Raw genomic sequence first — 22,594 nt, 5'->3', positions numbered from 1 at the left:
CCGATTTGCATGTCCTTTGGTATGTAGCATCTAGAGACACCCACGACAAAAAGTTATCAAAAGCTTTTTGATAGACCAATGCGTTCTCATATAAATTGACAACATATATGGCGGCGAGCACGCCAAAACGGACGTGAGGCCGTATCTTGGCAAAACTTTTGTTTATCGACACGAAACTTGGTATATGTCATAACAGTCATGACCTGAGGGTGCCTGCAACGTTTCGTCACAGCGCCACCTAGTGGTCACGAGATTCGAAAAATGCCTATTTTCGCTTATAACTACTTCAAACTTGAGTCTAAAATCATGAAGGAGGTCTTGTTAAATTCCTTGAGGCATGCCGAGTCAAACGATACCAAACCGTTTTCGGTCGGCCATTTTGGGTGTCGGCCATTTTGAATTTTCTCATTAATTTCAGTATTTCACAAACCGAATGGCGTATCGCTACGAAATTTGGCATGGTTCATCGGTGACATGTTCTGAGCGCACCTATAAATCTTTAGGACGGCGCCACCTAGTGGTCAGGATATGTAAATAAATTGTTTTAAATCTTTATATCATTTGATTAAATTGCCACTATGACATAAGACTTCACTCAATTGATTCCTTGGCTCATGCTGAGTCCGACGGTATCAAATATGTCTGAGTCAAACCTACTTCCTGTCGGCCATTTTGAATTATATTGAACACCTACTTTTTCGAACTCCTCCTAGAGCGCTTGTGTGATTGGCTTGATTTTTGGTATGCACCATCTAGAGACACTCTAGACAAAAAGTTATCAAAAGCTTTTCGGTAGACCTATCCGTTGTCGTATAACCCATCAAAGAATGCGAGGGCGAGCACGCCAAAATGTGTTTGAGCCTGTATCTTCGCAAAACTTTTGCGTATTAATATGAGACTTGGTATATGTCATAACAGTGATGACCTGAGGGTGCATGCACCATTTCGTCACACTGCCCCCTACTGGTCACGAGATATAAAAAATGTCTATTTTTGCTTATAACTACTGCAAATTTGAATGTAAAATTATGAGACTGGTCTTGTTAGATTTCGTGAGGCATGGCGAGTCAAACGATACCAAATGGTTTTTGGTCGGCCATTTTATTTTTTGGTCAGTGCCCCCTAGTGGTCAAGTCATTTAAGGCTATATCTCTGCATCTCTTTATTGTATTTACACCAAATTTGGTGGGTGTCATCACAATCAAGACCTGAGTCACAATTTATTGTTTGGTCAGTGCCCTCTAGTGGTCAAGTTTTTAAGGCTATATCTCTGTATCGCTTTATTGTATTTACACTAAATTTGGTATGTGTCATCACAGTCATGACCTGAAGCACCATCTATTGTTTCGGCACAGCGCCACCTAGTGGTCTCAAGATACGAAAAAATTGCTATTTTTTTCATAAAACTAATGCAAACTTAGATCTTAAATCATGACAGTCATCATGTATGAATCATTTTTTGCCATGTTTGGCTTGACCCCGGTATCGCTGCTTGCAGCTATATTTATTATTAGTTATTCTTCTTCCGCCATTGCGGTCTATGGCAGCCCATAGAACCGTACGTAGGAAAGTTATGAAATTTGGCACACTGATAAAGGACAGTCCAAATATTATCCACAGCAAATTTGGAGTCTCTATCTCAAACCCGCTAGCGCCACCAACAGTCCAAAGTTGAACTTATGTTTTTGCTTATAACTTCTGATCCGTAAATCCTAGAAATGAAATTCTTGTTTCCTCTGATTCCTTGGCTCAAGACGATTCGAATGGACCCTATGACGTCATTTTCCGTCATGAAAATTTTTCCACCATTTTGAATTATTCGTAAAACCTACTTTTGCGAACTCGTCCTAGAGCTTTTGGCCGATTTCCACGAAAATTGGTATGCAGCATCTAGAGACACTCATGGCAAAAAGTTATTAAAATAATTTTGATAAACCAATCCGTTGTCGTATAGCGCATCAACGAATTTTACGTAGAGCGCAAAAAAACAGATTTTAGGCTGTATCTTCACCAAACTTAGGCCTATTGACACAAATCTTGGTACTTGAGATGCCAGTCAGGAACTGAGGGAGCATGCACAGTTTCGTTGCAGCGCCACCTAGTGGCCAGACGAATATTTTATAGGCCTATAACTTTGGCTATGATCATCATATTTACAAGGGACTTGTTTCCTTGGAGTTTTGAATAGTTGCCGAGTCCAACGATACCAAACATGCCAGGATTCGCCTTACGGTTAACCCTGTGCGGCAAAATAGCGCTTAAAAAACACGCGCAAATATCTCCGCGACCGTAATTCTGATCGACTCAAAAACACCATAAGAAGAAACTAACCTTACCTTCTGAACAAAAAGTTCTATTGGCGTTATATTAAAATTTTCATCAGAAATGGCCGAAAATTGCAAAAAACGAAAAATTACCTTTAAATTTTGTATTTTTTACACATAAATGGTTATAACTTCGCAACGAAAAGAGATTTTTTCACCAGATTTGATACGCTGATGTACGACCACAGTTTGAGGCTACACAAAAAAAATTGCTTGCTTGCACCACTAGGTGGCGTTATAATTGAACAAAAACTGTGATATCAAGCCAGCCCTATGGTCATACAACTGTTTCTTCACTAAACTAAAGTGTATAGTCATAAAACTAGCTCGATGTAACGTAATCATGACCTGAAGTTGCATGCACAATTTTGTCACAGCGCCACCTAGTGGTTTTGAGATAGAAAATTGTAATTTTTGCCTAAAACTACTGCAACAAACACATCTAAAACCACAAGTCATCATGGATTATTCATTTCATGGCTTGGATTATAATCACTGGTGGATGTCAATTTACTGTCTAGCAACCAATGAGAATACCTTATCAACTGTTTTTGCAAGAGCTATATCTCTTCATCAGAACAGCGTAGAGACATGGGGGTGGGCTCTTTCGACTCATTAACACCACAGTAACATTTTGTGAGCTGAGTATTACCACTGCAATTTCCTTCAGTGTTCTAGTTGTCAATGCTCCTCAAGACGTGAGGGAGAGATTTCACTGAATTAGAACACAGCTTTTTTGCTGATTACCGTTATATTAATTTGTCTGAAATCAGGAGGTTTTGCTAGGTTTTTTAAACTGCTCATCCGGACTCAAGTTTACCTTCTTCTGTGCCCTTTTTGGCTTGACCCCGGTATCGCTGCTTGCAGCTATATTTATTATTCATCTTCTTGTTCTTCCGCCATTGAAGTCAATGGCAGCCCATAGAACCGTACATAGGAAAGTTATGAAATTTGGCACACATGTAGAGGACAGTCTCAGAAGTTACTATAGCAACATTGGTGTGTCTGACTCAAACCCTCTAGCGCCACCAACAGTCCAAAAATCCACTTATGTTCATGCTCATAACTTCTGACCCGTGAGTCCTAGAAACTAAATTCTTGTTTCCTCTGAATCCTTTGCTCATGATGATTCAATTGCACACATTGATGTCATTTCTGTCATGCACATCTTTCCGCCATTTTGAATTTTCCTTAAAACCTACTTTTTCGAACTCCTCCTAGAGCGTTCGTCCGATTTGCATGTCCTTTGGTATGTAGCATCTAGAGACACCCCAGACAGAAAGTTATCAAAAGCTTTTTGATAGACCAATGTGTTCTCGTATAAATTGACAACATATATGGCGGCGAGCACGCCAAAACGGACGTGAGGCTGTATCTTCGCAAAACTTTATTGTATCGACACGAAACTTGGTTTATGTCATTACAGTCATGACCTGAGGGTGCCTGCAACGTTTCGTCACAGCGCCACCTAGTGGTCACGAGATTCGAAAAATGCCTATTTTCGCTTATAACTACTTCAAAGTTGAGTCTAAAATCATGAAGGTGGTCTTGTTAGATTCCTTGAGGCATGCCGAGTCAAACGATACCAAACGGTTTTCGGTCGGCCATTTTGGGTGTCGGCCATTTTGGGTGTCGGCCATTTTGAATTTTCTCATTAAGTTCAGTATTTCACAATCAGAATGGCGTATCGCTACGAAATTTGGCATGGTTCATCAGTGACATGTTCTGAGCGCACCTATAAATCTTTAGGACGGCGCCACCTAGTGGTCAGGATATGTAAATAAATTGTTTAAAATCTTTATATCATTTGATTAAATTGCCACTATGACATAAGACTTCACTCTATTGATTCCTTGGCTCATGCTGAGTCCGACTGTACCAAATATGTCTGAGTCAAACCTACTTCCTGTCGGCCATTTTGAATTATATTGAACACCTACTTTTTCGAACTCCTCCTACAGCGCTCGTGTGATTGGCTTGATTTTTGGTATGCATCATCTAGAGACACTCCAGACAAAATGTTATCAAAAGCTTTTCGGTAGACCTATCCGTTGTCGTATAACGCATCAAAGAATGCGAGGGCGAGCACGCCAAAATGTGTTTGAGCCTGTATCTTCGCAAAACTTTTGCGTATTAATATGAGACTTGGTATATGTCATAACAGTGATGACCTGAGGGTGCATGCAACATTTCGTCACACTGCCCCCTACTGGTCACGAGATATAAAAAATGTCTATTTTTGCTTATAACTACTGCAAACTTGAATGTAAAATTATGAGACTGGTCTTGTTAGATTTCTTGAGGCATACCGAGTCAAACGATACCAAATGGTTTTTGGTCGGCCATTTTGTGTGTCGGCCATTTTGAATTTTTTCTTTAAGTTCATGTATTTCAGAAACGCAATTGCGTATTGTTATGAAACTTGGTATGGTTCATCAGCAACATGTTCTGGGAGGACTTGTAAACTTTTTGGCGCCCCCTAGTGGTCAAGAGATTTGAAGCTATATCTCTGCATCTCTTTATCGTATTTACACCAAATTTGGTGGGTGTCATCACAATCAAGGCCTGAGTTACAATTTATTGTTTGGTCAGTGCCCCCTAGTGGTCAAGTCATTTAAGGCGATATCTCCGTATCGGTTTATCGTATTTACACTAAATTTGTTATGTGTCATCACAGTCATGACCTGAGGCACCATCTATTGTTCCGGCACAGCGCCACCTAGTGGTCTCAAGATACGAAAAAATTGCTATTTTTTTCATAAAATTAATGCAAACTTAGATCTTAAATCATGACAGTCATCACGTATGAATCATTTTTTGCCATGTTTGGCTTGACCCCGGTATCGCTGCTTGCAGCTATATTTATTATTATTTTTCTTCCTCGTTCTTCCGCCGAAAGTCAATGGCAGCCCATAGAACCGTACGTAGGAAAGTTATGAAATTTGGCACACATGTAGAGGACAGTCTCAGAAGTTACTATAGCAACATTGGTGTGTCTGACTCAAACCCTCTAGCGCCACCAACAGTCCAAAAATCCACTTATGTTCATGCTCATAACTTCTGACCCATGAGTCCTAGAAACTAAATTCTTGTTTCCTCTGAATCCTTTGCTTATGATGATTCAAATGCACACATTGATGTCATTTGTGTCATACACATCCTTCCGCCATTTTGAATTTTTCGTAAAACTTACTTTTTCGAACTCCTCCTAGACCGTTTGTCCGATTTGCATGTCCTTTGGTATGTAGCATCTAGAGACACCCAAGACAAAAAGTTATCAAAAGCTTTTTGATAGACCAATGCGTTCTCATATAAATTGACAACATATATGGCGGCGAGCACGCGAAAATGGACGTGAGGCTGTATCTTCGCAAAACTTTACTGTATCAACACGAAACTTGGTATATGTCATAACAGTCATGACCTGAGGGTGCCTGCAACGTTTCGTCACAGCGCCACCTAGTGGTCACAAGATTCGAAAAATGACTATTTTCGCTTATAACTACTTCAAACTTGAGTCTAAAATCATGAAGTTGGTCTTGTTAGATTCCTTGAGGCATGCCGAGTCAAACGATATCAAACGGTTTTCGGTCGGCCATTTTGGGTGTCGGCCATTTTGAATTTTCCCATTAAGTTCAGTATTTCACAAACAGAATGGCGTATCGCTACGAAATTTGGCATGGTTCATCAGAGACATGTTCTGAGCGCACATATAAATCTTTAGGACGGCGCCACCTAGTGGTCAGGATATGTAAAGAAATTGTTTAAAATTTCATTTGATTAAATTGCCACACTGACATGAGACTTCACTCTATTGATTCCTTGGCTCGTGCTGAGTCCGACTGTACCAAATATGTCTGAGTCAAACCTACTTCCTGTCGGCCATTTTGAATTATATTGAACACCTACTTTTTCGAACTCCTCCTAGAGCGCTCGTTTGATTGGCTTGATTTTTGGTAGGCATCATCTAGAGACACTCCAGACAAAAAGTTATCAAAAGCTTTTCGGTAGACCTATCCGTTGTCGTATAACGCATCAAAGAATGCGAGGGCGAGCACGCCAAAATGTGTTTGAGCCTGTACCTTCGCAAAACTTTTGCGTATTAATATGAGACTTGGTATATGTCATAACAGTGATGACCTGAGGGTGCATGCACCATTTCGTCACACTGCCCCCTACTGGTCACGAGATATAAAAAATGTCTATTTTTGCTTATAACTACTGCAAATTTGAATGTAAAATTATGAGACTGGTCTTGTTAGATTTCGTGAGGCATGTTGAGTCAAACGATACCAAATGGTTTTGGTCGGCCATTTTGTGTGTCGGCCATTTTGAATTTTTTTTAAGTTCAAGTATTTCAGAAACGCAATTGCGTATTGTTATGAAACTTGGTATGGTTCATCAGCAACATGTTCTGGGAGGACTTGTAAACTTTCCGGTGCCCCCTAGTGGTCAAGAGATTTGAAGCTATATCTCTGCATCTCTTTATCGTATTTACACCAAATTTGGTGGGTGTCATCACAATCAAGACCTGAGTCACAATTTATTGTTTGGTCAGTGCCCCCTAGTGGTCAAGTCAATTAAGGCTATATCTCCGTATCGCTTTATTGTATTTACACTAAATTTGGTATGTGTCATCACAATCATGGCCTGAGGCACCATCTATTGTTTCGGCACAGTGCCACCTAGTGGTCTCAAGTTACAAAAAAATAGCTATTTTTTTCGTAAAACTGATGCAAACTTAGATCTTAAATCATGACAGTCATCAGGTATGAATCATTTTTTGCCATGTTTGGCTTGACCCCGGTATCGCTGCTTGCAGCTATATTTAGGGGTCAAGCCCCGAAGGGGCGAAGACCCCTATTGTATTTGTTAGTTTTCTTTTTATTAGTTTTTCTTCTTCTTCCGCCATTGCAGTCTATGGCAGCCCATAGAACCGTACGTAGGAAAGTTATGAAATTTGGCACACTGATAGAGGACAGTCCAAATAATATCCATAGCAATTTTGGAGTCTCTATCTCAAACCCGCTAGCGCCACCAACAGTCCAAAGTTGCACTTATGTTTTTGCTTATAACTTCTGATCCGTAAGTCCTAGAAATGAAATTCTTATTTCCTCTGATTCCTTGGCTCAAGCCGATTCGATCCGATGACGTCATTTTCCGTCATGAAAATTTTTCCGCCATTTTGAATTATTCGTAAAACCTACTTTTGCAAACTCGTCCTAGAGTTTTTACCCGATTGCCACGAAAATTGGTATGTAGCATCTAGAGACCCTCACGGCAAAAAGTTATTAAAAGAATTTTGATAAACCATTCCGTTGTCGTATAGCGCGTCAACAAATTTTACGTAGAGTGCAAAAAAACTGATTTTAGGCTGTATCTTTGCCAAACTTAGACCTATTGACACAAAACTTGGTACGTGAGATGCCAGTCAAGAACTGAGGGTGCCTGCACAGTTTCGTTGCAGCGCCACCTAGTGGCCAGACGAATGTTTTATACGCCTATAACTTTGGCTGTGATCGACATATTTTCATGGGACTTGTTTCCTTGGAGTTTTGAATAGTTGCCGAGTCCAACAATACCAAACATGCCAGGATTCGCTTTACGGTTAACCCTTTGCGGCGAAATAGAGCATAAAAAACATGCGCGAATATTTCCGCGAGCGTAATTCTGATCGACTCGAAAACACCATAGGAAGAAACTAACCTTACCTTTTGAACAAAAAGTTCTATTGGTGTTATATTAAAATTTTCATCAGAAATGGCCGAAAAATGCAAAAAACTTACAATTACCTTTAAATTTTGTGTTTTTTACACATAAATGGTTATAACTTCACAACGAAAACAGATTTTTTCACCAGATTTGATACGCTGATGTATGAGCAGAGTCTGAGGCCACACAACAAAATTGGTATGCCTGCACCACTAGGTGGCCCTATAATTTAACAAAATCTTTCATATCAAGCAAGCCCCATGGTGAAACAACTATTATATTGCTAAACTACAGTGTTTAGTCATGAAACTAGCTAGATGTAATGCAGTCATGACCTGAGGTTGCATGCACAATTTTTTCATAGTGCCACCTAGTGGTTTTGAGATAGAAAATTGCTATTTTTATCTAAAACTACTAAAACAACACATCTAAAACCATGAGTCTTCATGGATTTGTCCTTTCATGGATTGAACTATATTCACTGGTGGATGTCCATTTACTCTCTAGCAACCAATGAGAATACCTTATTAACCATTTTTGCAAGAGCTTTTTCTCTGCATCAGAACATCAGAGAGACATGGCGATGGTCTCTTTTCACTCATTTAAGTTGTTGTAACATGTTGTGACACGTTTTGTCACTGCAAACATCACTCACATGTGATTCAGTGCTCTTATGTTACATGATTGTCATTAACAGAACGACGATTGCAGACAAGAACATAGATTATTTTTGTTGATTACTTTTGTGTTTTGTCATATAAAATCATTAGGATTACATAGGTTCTTTAGTCTGCTTATACAAACTCAACTTTACTTCATTCTGTGCCCTTTTTGGCTTGACCCCGGTAATTGCTGCTTGCAGCTATATTTAGGGGTCAAGCCCAGAATGGGCGAAGACCCCTATTGTATTTGTTAGTTTTCTTATTATTATTATTAGTTATTCTTCTTCTTCCGCCATTGCGGTCTATGGAAGCCCATAGAACCGTACGTAGGAAAGTTATGAAATTTGGCACACTGATAGAGGACAGTCCAATGTGTCCCCATAGCAAATTTGGAGTCTCTATGTCTAACCCGCTAGCGCCACCAACAGTCCAAAGTTGCACTTACGTTTTTGCTTATAACTTCTGATCCGTAAGTCCTAGAAGTGAAATTCTTGTTTCCTCTGATTCCTTGGCTCAAGACAATTCGACTGGACCCTATGACGTCATTTTCCGTCATAAAAATTTTTCCGCCATTTTGAGTTATTCGTAAAACCTACTTTTGCGAACTCGTCCTAGAGCTTTTGCCCGATTTCCACGAAAATCGGTATGTAGCATCTACAGACCCTCACGGCAAAAAGTTATGGAATTCATGTCAATTCGTCAATCCGTTTCAGTAAACCACGTCAACGAATTTTACGTAGAGCGCAAAAAAACGGATTTGAGGCTGTATCTTCGGCAAACTTAAGCCTATTGACACTATACTTGGTACTTGTGATGCCAGTCAGGAACTACGGGTGCCTGCAGAGTTTCGTCACAGCGCCACCTAGTGGTCAGACTTATGCTTTACACGCCTATAACTTTGGCTCAGATTGACGTGTTTTCACGGGACTTATTTCTTTGGAGTTCTGAATAGTTGCCGAGTCCAACGATACCAAACATGCCAGAATTCGTCTTACGGTTAACCCTGCGCAGCAAAATAGCGCTTAAAAAACACGCGTGAATATCTCCGCGAGCGTTTTTCCGATCGACTCGAAAACACCATAGGAAGAAACTAACCTTACCTTCTGAACAAAAAGTTCTATTGACGTTATATTAAAATTTTCATCAGAAATGGCCGAAAATTGCAAAAAACGAAAAATTACCTTCAAATTTTGTGTTTTTTACACATAAATGGTTGTAACTTTGTAACGAAAAGAGATTTTTTCACCAGATTTGATACGCTGATGCATGAGCACATTCTGAGGCCACACAAAAAAAAATTGTATGCTTGCACCACTAGATGGCCTTATAATTGAACAAAACCTTTGATAACAAGCCAGCCTTATGGTCATACAACTGTTTCTTAACTAAACTAAAGTGTATAGTCATAAAACTAGCTAGATGTAACACAATCATGACCTGATGTTGCATGCACAATTTTGTCTTTGCGCCACCTACTGGTTTTGAGATAGAATATGGTATTTTTGCCTAAAACTACTGCAACAACACATCTAAAACCATGAGTCATCATGGATTATTCATTTCATGGCTTTGACTATAATCACTGGATGTTGCCAATTAACTCCCTAGCAACCATTGAGAATACCTTATCAACCGTTTTTGCAAAAGCAATATCTCTGCATCAGAACATCGTAGAGACACGGGGATGGTCTCTTTTGACTAATTAAACTTGTTATAACATGATGTGACCCATGTTTTGCCACTGCAAACACCACTCACATGTCATTCAGTGCTCTAATGTTCCATGATTGTCAATAACAGAAGGACGATTGCAGTAGACAAGAACTTAGATTATTTTTGTTGATAACTTTTTTGTTTTTTCATCTAAAATTATTAGATTTACTTAGGTTCTTCAATCTGCTTATCCGATCTCAATTTTACATCCTTCTGTGCCCTTTTCGGCTTGACCCCGGCATTGCTGCTTGCAGCTATATTTATTATTAGTTATTCTTCTTCCGCCATTGCGGTCTATGGCAGCCCATAGAACCGTACGTAGGAAAGTTATGAAATTTGGCACACTGATAAAGGACACTCCAGTGTGTCCCCACAGCAAATTTGGAGTCTCTATGTCTAACCCGCTAGCGCCACCAACAGTCCAAAGTTGCACTTATGTTTTTGCTTATAACTTCTGGTCCGTATGTCCTAGAAACACAATTCTCGTTTCCTCTGATTCCTTGGCTCAAGACAATTCGAAAGGACCCTATGACGTCATTTTCCGTCATGAAAATTTTTCCACTATTTTGAATTATTCGTAAAACCTACTTTTTCGAACTCGTCCTAGAGCTTTTGTCCGATTGCCACGAAAATCGGCACGTAGCATCTAGAGACACTCATGGCAAAAAGTTATCAAAAGAATTTCAATACACCAATCCGTTGTCGTATACCGCCTTAACAAATTTTACATAGAGTGCAAAAAAACTGATTTTAGGCTGTATCTTCGTCAAACTTAGGCCTATTGACATGACACTTGGTACTTGTGATGCCAGTCAGGAACTGAGGGTGCATGCACAGTTTCGTCGCAGCGCCACCTAGTGGTCAGATTAATGTATTACACGCCTATAACTTTGGCTGCGGTCAATGTATTGTCACGGGACTTGTTTCCTTGGAGTTTTGAATAGTTGCCGAGTCCAACGATACCAAACTTGCCAGAATTCGCCTTACGGTTAACCCTGCGCAGCAAAATAACGCTTAAAAAACACGCGTGATATCTCCGCGAGCGTTTTTCCGATCGACTCGAAAACACCATAGGAAGAAACTAACCTTACCTTCTGAACAAAAAGTTCTATTGGCGTTATATTAAAATTTCCATCAGAAATTGCCGAAAATTGCAAAAAACGAAAAATTACCTTTTAATTTGGTGTTTTTTACACATAAATGGTTATAACTCTGCAACAAAATGAGATTTTTACACCAGATTTGATACGCTGATGCATGAGCACATTCTGAGACCACACAAAAAAAATTGTATGCTTGCACCACTAGATGGCCTTATAATTGAACAAAATCTTTGATATCAAGTCAGTCCTATGGTCATACAACTGTTTCTTCACTAAACTAAAGTGTATAGTCATAAAAGTAGCTAGATGTAACACAATCTTGACCTGATGTTGCATGCACAATTTTGTCATTGCGCCACCTAATGGTTCTGAGATGGAAATATGGCATTTTTGCCTAAAACTACTGCAACAACACATCTAAAACCATGAGTCATCATGGATTATTCCTTTCATGGCTTTGACTATGATCACTGGTGGTTGCCAATTCACTCCCTAGCAACCATTGAGAATACCTTATTAACCGTTTTTGCAAAAGCTATATCTCTGCATCAGAACATCGTAGAGACACGGGGATGGTCTCTTTTTTTACTAATTAAACTTGTTATAACATAATGTGACCCATGTTTTGCCACTGCAAACACCACTCGCATGTCCTTCAGTGCTCTAATGTTCCATGATTGTCAATAACAAAAGGACGATTGCAGTAGACAAGAACTTAGATTATTTTTGTTGATAACTTTTTTGTTTTTTTCATCTAAAATAATTAGGTTTACCTAGGTTCTTCAATCTGCTTATCCAATCTCAATTTTAAATCCTTTTGTGCCCTTTTCGGCTTGACCCCGGCATTGCTGCTTGCAGCTATATTTATAATAATTATTATTATTAGTTATTCTTCTTCCGCCATTGCGGTCTATGGCAGCCCATAGAACCGTACGTAGGAAAGTTATGAAATTTGGCACACTGATAAAGGACAGTCCAATGTGTCCCCACAGCAAATTTGGAGTCTCTATCTCTAACCCGCTAGCGCCACCAACAGTCCAAAGTTGCACTTATGTTTTTGCTTATAACTTCTGATCCGTAAGTCCTAGAAACAAAATTCTTGTTCCCTCTGAATCAAGACGATTTGATTGGACCCTATGGCGTCATTTTCCGTCATGAAAATTTTCCGCCATTTTGAATTATTCGTAAACTCTACTTTTTCGAACTCGTCCTAGGGCTTTTGTCCGATTGCCACAAAAATTGGTATGTATCATCTAGAGACACTCATGGCAAAAATTTATCAAAAGAATTTCGATACATCAATCCGTTCTTGTATACCGCCTTAACGAATTTTACGTAGAGCACAAAAAAACTGATTTTAGGCTGTATTTTCGTGAAACTTAGGCCTATTGACATGACACTTGGTACTTGTGATGCCAGTCAGGAACTAAGGGTGCATGCAGAGTTTCGTCACAGCGCCACCTAGTGGTCAGACATATGCTTTACATGCCTATAACTTTGGCTCCGATTTAAGTGTTTTCACGGGACTTGTTTCTTTGGAGTTCTGAATAGTTGCCGAGTCCAACGATACCAAACATGCCAGAATTCGCCTTACGGTTAGCCCTGCGCAGCAAAATAGCGCTTGAAAAACGCTCGTGAATATCTCCGCTAACGTTTTTCCGATCGACTCGAGAACACCATAGGAAGAAACTAACCTTACCTTCTGAACAAAAAGTTTTATTGGCGTTATATTAAAATTTTTATCAGAAATGGCCGAAAATTGCAAAAAACGAAAAAATACCTTCAAATTCTGTGTTTTTTACACATAAATGGTTGTAACTTTGTAACGAAAACATATTTTTTCACCAGATTTGATACGCTGATGCATGAGCACATTCTGAGCCTACACAAAAAAAATTGTATGCTTGCACCACTAGATGGCCTTATAATTGAACAAAACCTTTGATAACAAGCCAGCCCTATGGTCATACAACTGTTTCTTCACTAAACTAAAGTGTATAGACATAAAACTAGCTAGATATAACACAATCATGACCTGTTGTTGCATGCACAATTTTGTCATTGCGCCACCTACTGGTTTTGAGATAGAATATGGTATTTTTACCTAAAACTACTGCAACAACACATCTAAAACCATGAGTCATTATGGATTATTCCTTTCATGGCTTTGACTAAGATTACTGGTGGTTGCCAATTCACTCCCTAGCAACCATTGAAAAATACCTTATTAACCGTTTTTGCAAAAGCTATATCTCTGCATCAGAACATCGTAGAGACACGGGAATGGTCTCTTTTGACTAATTAAAGCAACACCAAAGAGGTTTTTTTACCTTAAAATAACGTTTCCAAAAAAGTTTCAGTGGTTCATCCACACAAAACAGGGTGAATGGCGCTTTCACATTCGCTTTGCAGCCCTCTATCGGCCAAAACCGCACTAAAGAAGTTTCCAACCGTCGGGTAGTGGTCCTGTAGTTCGAGTTAAAACTACAAAAACTTGCTTTACGGCAGACCTACAATCCAATCAGAGCCAGCTATGCTGCAGTATTTACGACAGTGGTAATGAACAATTACGCTTCTAACCTGTAGGGGGAGCAAAGAGCCAGAGTTCTTTAGTGTTGCTTTAAACTTGTTGTAACATGATGTGATCCATGTTTTGCCACTGCAAACACCACTCATATGTCCTTCAGTGCTCTAATGTTCCATGATTGTCAATAACAGAAGAACGATTACAGTAGACAAGAACTTAAATTATTTTTGTTGATAACTTTTTTGTTTTTTCATCTAAAATTATTAGGTTTATCCAGGTTCTTCAATCTGCTTATCCAATTCAACTTTACTTTCTTCTGTGCCCTTTTCCGCTTGACCCCGGCATTGCTGCTTGCAGCTATATTTAGTTATTCTTCTTCCGCCATTGCGGTCTATGGCAGCCCATAGAACCGTACGTAGGAAAGTTATGAAATTTGGCATACTGATAAAGGACACTCCAATGTGTCCACACAGCCAATTTGGAGTCTCTATGTCTAACCCACTAGCGCCACAAACAGTCCAAAGTTGGACTTATGTTTTTGCTTATAACTTCTGATCTGTAAGCCCTAGAAACAAAATTCTTGCTTCTTCTGATTCCTTGGCTCAAGACGATTCGATTGGACCCTATGACATCATTTTCCGTCATGAAATTTTTTCGCCATTTTGAATTATTCGTAAAACCTACTTTTGCGAACTCGTCCTAGAGCTTTTCCCCGATTTCCACGAAAATTGGTATGCAGCATCGAGAGACACTCAAGGCAAAAAGTTATTAAAAGAATTTCGATAAACCAATCCGTTGTCGTATAGCGCGTCAACAAATTTTACATAGAGCGCAAAAAAACAGATTTTAGGCTGTATCTTCTCCAAACTTAGGCCTATTGACACAAATCTTGGTACTTGAGATGCCAGTCAGGAACTGAGGGAGCATGCACAGTTTCGTTGCAGCGCCACCTAGTGGCCAGACGAATGTTTTATAGGCCTATAACTTTGGCTATGATCATCATATTTACAAGGGACTGGTTTCCTTGGAGTTTTGAATAGTTGCCGAGTCCAACGATACCAAACATGCCAGGATTCGCCTTACGGTTAACCCTGTGCGGCAAAATAGTGCTTAAAAAACACGCGCGAATATCTCCGCGACCGTAATTCTGATCGACTCAAAAACACCATAGGAAGAAACTAACCTTACCTTCTGAACAAAAAGTTCTATTGGCGTTATATTAAAATTTTCATCAGAAATGACCGAAAAATGCAAAAAACGAAAAATTACCTTTTAAATTTTGTATTTTTTACACATAAATGGTTATAACTTCGCAACGAAAAGAGATTTTTTCACCAGATTTGATACGCTGATGTACGACCACAGTCTGAGGCTACACAAAAAAAATTGCTTGCTTGCACCACTAGTTGGCGTTATAATTGAACAAAACCTGTGATATCAAGCCAGCCCTATGGTCATACAACTGTTTCTTCACTAAACTAAAGTGTATAGTCATAAAACTAGCTCGATGTAACGTAATCATGACCTGAAGTTGCATGCACAATTTTGTCACAGCGCCACCTAGTGGTTTTGAGATAGAAAATTGAAAATTTTGCCTAAAACTACTGCAACAACACATCTAAAACCACAAGTCATCATGGATTATTCATTTCATGGCTTGGATTATAATCACTGGTGGATGTCAATTTACTGTCTAGCAACCAATGAGAATACCTTATCAACTGTTTTTGCAAGAGCTATATCTCTTCATCAGAACAGCGTAGAGACATGGGGGTGGGCTCTTTTGACTCATTAACACCACAGTAACATTTTGTGAGCTGAGTATTACCACTGCAAGCACCACTCACATTTCCTTCAGTGTTCTAGTTGTCAATGCTCCTCAAGACGTGAGGGAGAGATTTCACTGAATAAGAACACAGCTTTTTTGCTGATTACTGTTATATTAATTTGTCTGAAATCAGGAGGTTTTGCTAGGTTTTTTAAACTGCTCATCCGGACTCAAGTTTAACTTCTTCTGTGCCCTTTTTGGCTTGACCCCGGCATTGCTGCTTGCAGCTATATTTAGGGGTCAAGCCCCGAAGGGGCGTAGAACCCTATTGTTATTGTTAGTTTTCTTATTATTATTATTATTATTCTTCCTCTTCCGCCATTGAAGTCAATGGCAGCCCATAGAACCGTACATAGGAAAGTTATGAAATTTGGCACACATGTACAGGACAGTTTTAGAAGTAACTATAGCAAATTTGGTGTGTCTAACTCAAACTCTCTAGCGCCACCAACAGTCCAAACGTCCACTTATGTTCATGCTAATAACTTCTGACCCGTGAGTCCTAGAAACTAAATTCTTGTTTCCTCTGAATCCTTGGCTCATGATGATTCAATTGCACACATTGATGTCATTTGTGTCATGCACATCTTTCCGCCATTTTGAATTTTCCGTAAAACCTACTTTTTCGAACTCCTCCTAGACCGTTTGTCTGATTTGCATGTCCTTTGGTATGTAGCATCTAGAGACACCCAAGACAAAAAGTTATCAAAAGCTTTTTGATAGACCAATGCGTTCTCATATAAATTGACAACATATATGGCGGCGAGCACGCCAAAACGGACGTGAGGCCGTATCTTCGCAAAACTTTTGTGTATCGACACGAAACTTGGTATATGTCATAACAGTGATGACCTGAGGGTGCATGCAACATTTCGTCACACTGCCCCCTACTGGTCAGGAGTTATAAAAAATGTCTATTTTTGCTTATAACTACTGCAAACTTGAATGTAAAATTATGAGACTGGTCTTGTTAGATTTCTTGAGGCATGCCGAGTCAAACGATACCAAATGGTTTTTGGTCGGCCATTTTGTGTCGGCCATTTTGAATTTTTTCTTTAAGTTCAAGTATTTCAGAAACGCAATTGCGTATTGTTATGAAACTTGGTATGGTTCATCAGCAACATGTTCTGGGAGGACTTGTAAACTTTTCGGCGCCCCCTAGTGGTCAAGAGATTTGAAGCTATATCTCTGCATCTCTTTATCGTATTTACACCAAATTTGGTGGGTGTCATCACAATCAAGGCCTGAGTTACAATTTATTGTTTGTTCAGTGCCCCCTAGTGGTCAAGTCATTTAAGGCTATATCTCCGTATCGGTTTATCGTATTTACACTTAATTTGGTATGTGTCATCACAGTCATGACCTGAGGCACCATCTATTGTTTCGGCACAGCGCCACCTAGTGGTCTCAAGATACGAAAAAATTGCTATTTTTTTCATAAAACTAATGCAAACTTAGATCTTAAATCATGACAGTCATCACGTATGAATCATTTTTTGCCATGTTTGGCTTGACCCCGGTATCGCTGCTTGCAGCTATATTGGCAATTGTTTCTGTTAGTATATTTTTCTTCTTCCGCCATTGCGGTCTATGGCAGCCCATAGAACCGTACGTAGGAAAGTTATGAAATTTGGCACACTGATAAAGGACAGTCCAATGTGTTTCCATAGCAAATTTGGAGTCTCTATGTCTAACCCGCTAGCGCCACCAACAGTCCAAAGTTGCACTTACGTTTTTGCTTATAACTTCTGATCTGTATGGCCTAGAAACAAAATTCTTGTTTCCTCTGATTCCTTGGCTCAAGCCGATTCGAGTGGACCCAATGACGTTCTTTTCCGTCATGAAATTTTTTCCGCCATTTTGAATTATTCGTAAAACCTACTTTTGCGAACTCGTCCTAGAGTTTTCACACGATTGCCACGAAAATCGGTATGCAGCATCTAGAGACACTCAAGGCAAAAAGTTATCAAAAGAATTTCGATAAACCAATCCGTTGTCGTATAGCGCTTCAACAAATTTTAAGTAGAGCGCAAAAAAACAGATTTTAGGCTGTATCTTCGCCAAACTTAGGCATATTGACACGAAACTTGGTACTTGAGATGGCAGTCTGGAACTGAGCGTGCCTGCATAGTTTAGTTGCAGCGCCAACTAGTGGCCAGTCGAATGTTTTATACGCCTTTAACTTTGGCTGCGATCAACGTATTTTGACGGGACTTGTTTCTTTGGTGTTCTGAATAGTTGCCGAGTCCAACGATACCAAACATGGCAGAATTCGCCTTACGGTTAACCCTGGGCAGCAAAATAGCGCTTAAAAAACACGCGTGAATATCTCCGCGAGCGTTTTTCCGATCGACTCGAAAACACCATAGGAAGAAACTAACCTTACCTTCTGAACAAAAAGTTCTACAGGCATTATATTATAATTTCCATCAGAAATGGCTGAAAATTGCAAAAAACGATAAATTACCTTTAAATTTTGTGTTTTTTACACATAAATGTTTATAACTTCGCAACGAAACAATATTTTTTCACCAGATTTGATACACTGATGTATGAGCACATTCTGAGGCCACACAAAAAAATGTATGCCTGCACCACTAGGTGGCCCTATAATTAAACAAAATCTTTCATATCAAGCAAGCCCTATGGTGATACAACTATTTTATAGCTAAACTAAAGTGTATAGTCATGAAACTAGCTAGATGTAATGCAGTCATGACTTAAGGTTGAATGCACAGTTTTGTCATAGCGCCACCTAGTGGTTTTGAGATAGAAAATGGCTATTTTTGCCTAAAACTACTGCAACAACACATCTAAAACCATGAGTCTTCATGGATTATTCCTTGATTATTCCTCCATGGCTTGGAGTATAATCATTGGTGGTTGCCAATTCAATCCCTAGCAACCAATGACAATACCTTATCAACCGTTTTTTGCAAGAGCTTTTTCTCTGCATCAGAACATCGTAAAGACATGGGGATGGTCTCTTTTGACTCATTTAACTTGTTGTAACATGTTGTGAACCATGTTTTGCCACTGCAAACATCACTCACGTGTCTTTCAGTGCTCTAATGTTCCATGATTGTCAATAACAGAAGGGCGATTGCAGTAGACAAGAACATAGATTATTTTTGTTGCTTACTTTTGCGTTCTTCATCTGAAATCATTAGGTTTTCCTAGGTTCTTCAATCTGCTTATCCAATCTCAATTTTACATCCTTTTGTGCCCTTTTCGGCTTGACCCCGGTATTGCTGCTTGCAGCTATAATTTTTATTATTATTATTAGTTATTCTTCTTCTTCTTCTTCCGCCATTGCGGTCTATGGCAGCCCATAGAACCGTACGTAGGAAAGTTATGAAATTTGGCACACTGATAGAGGAGAGTCCAATGTGTCCCCACAGCAAATTTGGAGTCTCTATGTCTAACTCGCTAGCGCCACCAACAGTCCAAAGTTGCACTTATGTTTTTGCTTATAACTTCTGATCCGTAAGTCCTAGAAACAAAATTCTTGTTTCCTCTGATTCCTTGGCTAAATACGATTCGATTAGACCCTATGACATCATTTTCCGTCATGAAAATTTTTCCGCCATTTTGAATTATTTGTAAAACCTACTTTTGCGAACTCGTCCTAGAGTTTGTACCCGATTGCCACGAAAATTGGTATGTAGCATCTAGAGACCCTCACGGCAAAAAGTTATTAAAAGAATTTTGATAAACCAATCCGTTGTCGTATGGCTCGTCAACAAATTTTACATAGAACGCAGAAAAACAGATTTTAGGCTGTATCTTTGCCAAACTTAGACCTATTGACACAAAACTTGGTACGTGATATGCCAGTCAAGAACTGAGGGTGCATGCACAGTTTCGTTGCAGCGCCACCTAGTGGCCAGACGAATGTATTATACGCCTTTAACTTTGGCTGTGAATGACGTATTTTCACGGGACTTGATTCCTTGGAGTTTTGAATAGTTGCCGAGTCCAACGATACCAAACATGCCAGGATTCGTCTTACGGTTAGCCCTGTGCATCAAAATAGCGCTTAAAAAACATGCGCGAATATCTCCGCGAGCATTATTCCGATCGACTCAAAAACACCATAGGAAGAAACTAACCTAACCTTCTGAACAAAAAGTTCTATTGGCGTTATATTAAAATTTTCATCAGAAATGGCCGAAAATTGCAAAAAACGAAAAATTACCTTCAAATTTTTTGTTTTTTACACATAAATGGTTGTAACTTTGTAACGAAAATATATTTTTTCACCAGATTTGATACGCTGATGCATGAGCACATTCTGAGGCTACACAAAAAAATTGTATGCTTTCACCACTAGATGGCCTTATAATTGAACAAAACCTTTGATAACAAGCCAGTCCTATGGTCATACAACTGTTTCTTAACTAAACTAAAGTGTATAGTCATAAAACTAGCTAGATGTAACACAATCATGACCTAATGTTGCATGCACAATTTTGTAATTGCGCCACCTACTGGTTTTGAGATAGAATATGGTATTTTTGCCTAAAACTACTGCAATAACACATCTAAAACCATGAGTCATCATGGATTATTCCTTTCATGGCTTTGACTATAATCACTGGTGGTTGCCAATTTACTCCCTAGCAACCATTGAAAATACCTTATTAACCGTTTTTGCAAAAGCTATATCTCTGCATCAGAACATCGCAGAGACACGCAGATAGTCTCTTTTGACTAATTAAACTTGTTATAACATGATGTGACCCATGTTTTGCCACTGCAAACACCACTCACATGTCCTTCAGTGCTCTAATGTTCCATGATTGTCAATAACAGAAGGTAGATTGCAGTAGACAAGAACTTAGATTATTTTTGTGGATAACTTTTTTGTTTTTTCATCTGAAATCATTAGGTTTACCTAGGGTCTTCAATCTGCTTATCCAATCTCAATTTTACATCCTTTTGTGCCCTTTTCGGCTTGACCCCGGCATTGCTGCTTGCAGCTATATTTATTATTATTAGGGGTCAAGCCCAGAATGGGCGAAGACCCCTATTGTATCTGTTAGTTTTCTTATTATTATTATTAGTTATTCTTCTTCTTCCGCCATTGCGGTCTATGGCAGCCCATAGAACCGTACGTAGGAAAGTTATGAAATTTGGCACACTGATAAAGGACAGTCCAATGTGTCCCCATAGCAAATTTGGAGTCTGTATGTCTAACCCGCTAGCGCCACCAACAGTCCAAAGTTGCACTTACGTTTTTGCTTATAATTTCTGACCCGTAAGTCCTAGAAATTAAATTCTTGTTTCCTCTGATTCCTTGGCTCAAGATGATTCGATTGGACCCTATGACGTCATTTTCCGTCATGAAAATTTTCAGCCATTTTTAATTATTCGTAAAACCTACTTTTGCGAACTCGTCCTAGAGCTTTAGCCCGATTTCCACGAAAATGGGTATGTAGCATCTACAGACCCTCTCGGCAAAAAGTTATGGAATTCATGTCAATTCGTCAATCCGTTTCTGTAAACCGCGTCAACGAATTTTACGTAGAGCGCAAAAAAACGGATTTGAGGCTGTATCTTCACCAAACTTAAGCCTATTGACACGATACTTGGTACTTGTGATGCCAGTCAGGAACTACGGGTGCATGCAGAGTTTCGTCACAGCGCCACCTAGTGGTCAGACTTATGCTTTACACGCCTATAACTTTGGCTCCGATTGACGTATTTTCACGGGACTTGTTTCTTTGGAGTTCTGAATAGTTGCTGAGTCCAACGATACCAAACATGCCAGAATTCGCCTTACGGTTAACCCTGCGCAGCAAAATAGCGCTTAAAAAATACGCGTGAATATCTCCGCGAGCGTTTTTCCGATCGACTCGAAAACACCATAGTAAGAAACTAACCTTAACTTCTGAACAAAAAGTTCTATTGGCGTTATATTAAAATTTCCATCAGAAATGGCCGAAAATTGCAAAAAACGAAAAATTACCTTTAAATTTGGTGTTTTTTACACATAAATGGTTATAACTCTGCAACAAAATGAGATTTTTACACCAGATTTGATACGCTGATGCATGAGCACATTCTGAGACGACACAAAAAAAATTGTATGCTTGCACCACTAGATGGCCTTATAATTGAACAAAACCTTTGATAACAAGCCAGCCTTATGGTCATACAACTGTTTCTTAACTAAACTAAAGTGTATAGTCATAAAACTAGCTAGATGTAACACAATCATGACCTGATGTTGCATGCAAAATTTTTTCATTGCGCCACCTACTGGTTTTGAGATAGAATATGGTATTTTTGCCTAAAACTACTGCAACAACACATCTAAAACCATGAGTCATCATGGGTTATTCCTTTCATGGCTTTGACTATAATCACTGGTGGTTGCCAATTCACTCCCTAGCAACCATTGAGAATACCTTATCAACCGTTTTTGCAAAAGCTATATCTCTGAATCAGAACATCGTAGAGACACGGGGATGGTCTCTTTTGACTAATTAAACTTGTTATAACATGATGTGACCCATGTTTTGCCACTGCAAACACCACTCACATGTCATTCAGTGCTCTAATGTTCCATGATTGTCAATAACAGAAGGACGATTGCAGTAGACAAGAACTTAGATTATTTTTGTTGATAACTTTTTTGTTTTTTCATCTAAAATTATTAGATTTACTTAGGTTCTTCAATCTGCTTATCCGATCTCAATTTTACATCCTTCTGTGCCCTT

Source organism: Misgurnus anguillicaudatus, chromosome 8, assembly GCF_027580225.2.
Source record: "Misgurnus anguillicaudatus chromosome 8, ASM2758022v2, whole genome shotgun sequence".
Classification (NCBI taxonomy): domain Eukaryota; kingdom Metazoa; phylum Chordata; class Actinopteri; order Cypriniformes; family Cobitidae; genus Misgurnus; species Misgurnus anguillicaudatus.
This window is presented reverse-complemented; position numbering follows the sequence as displayed.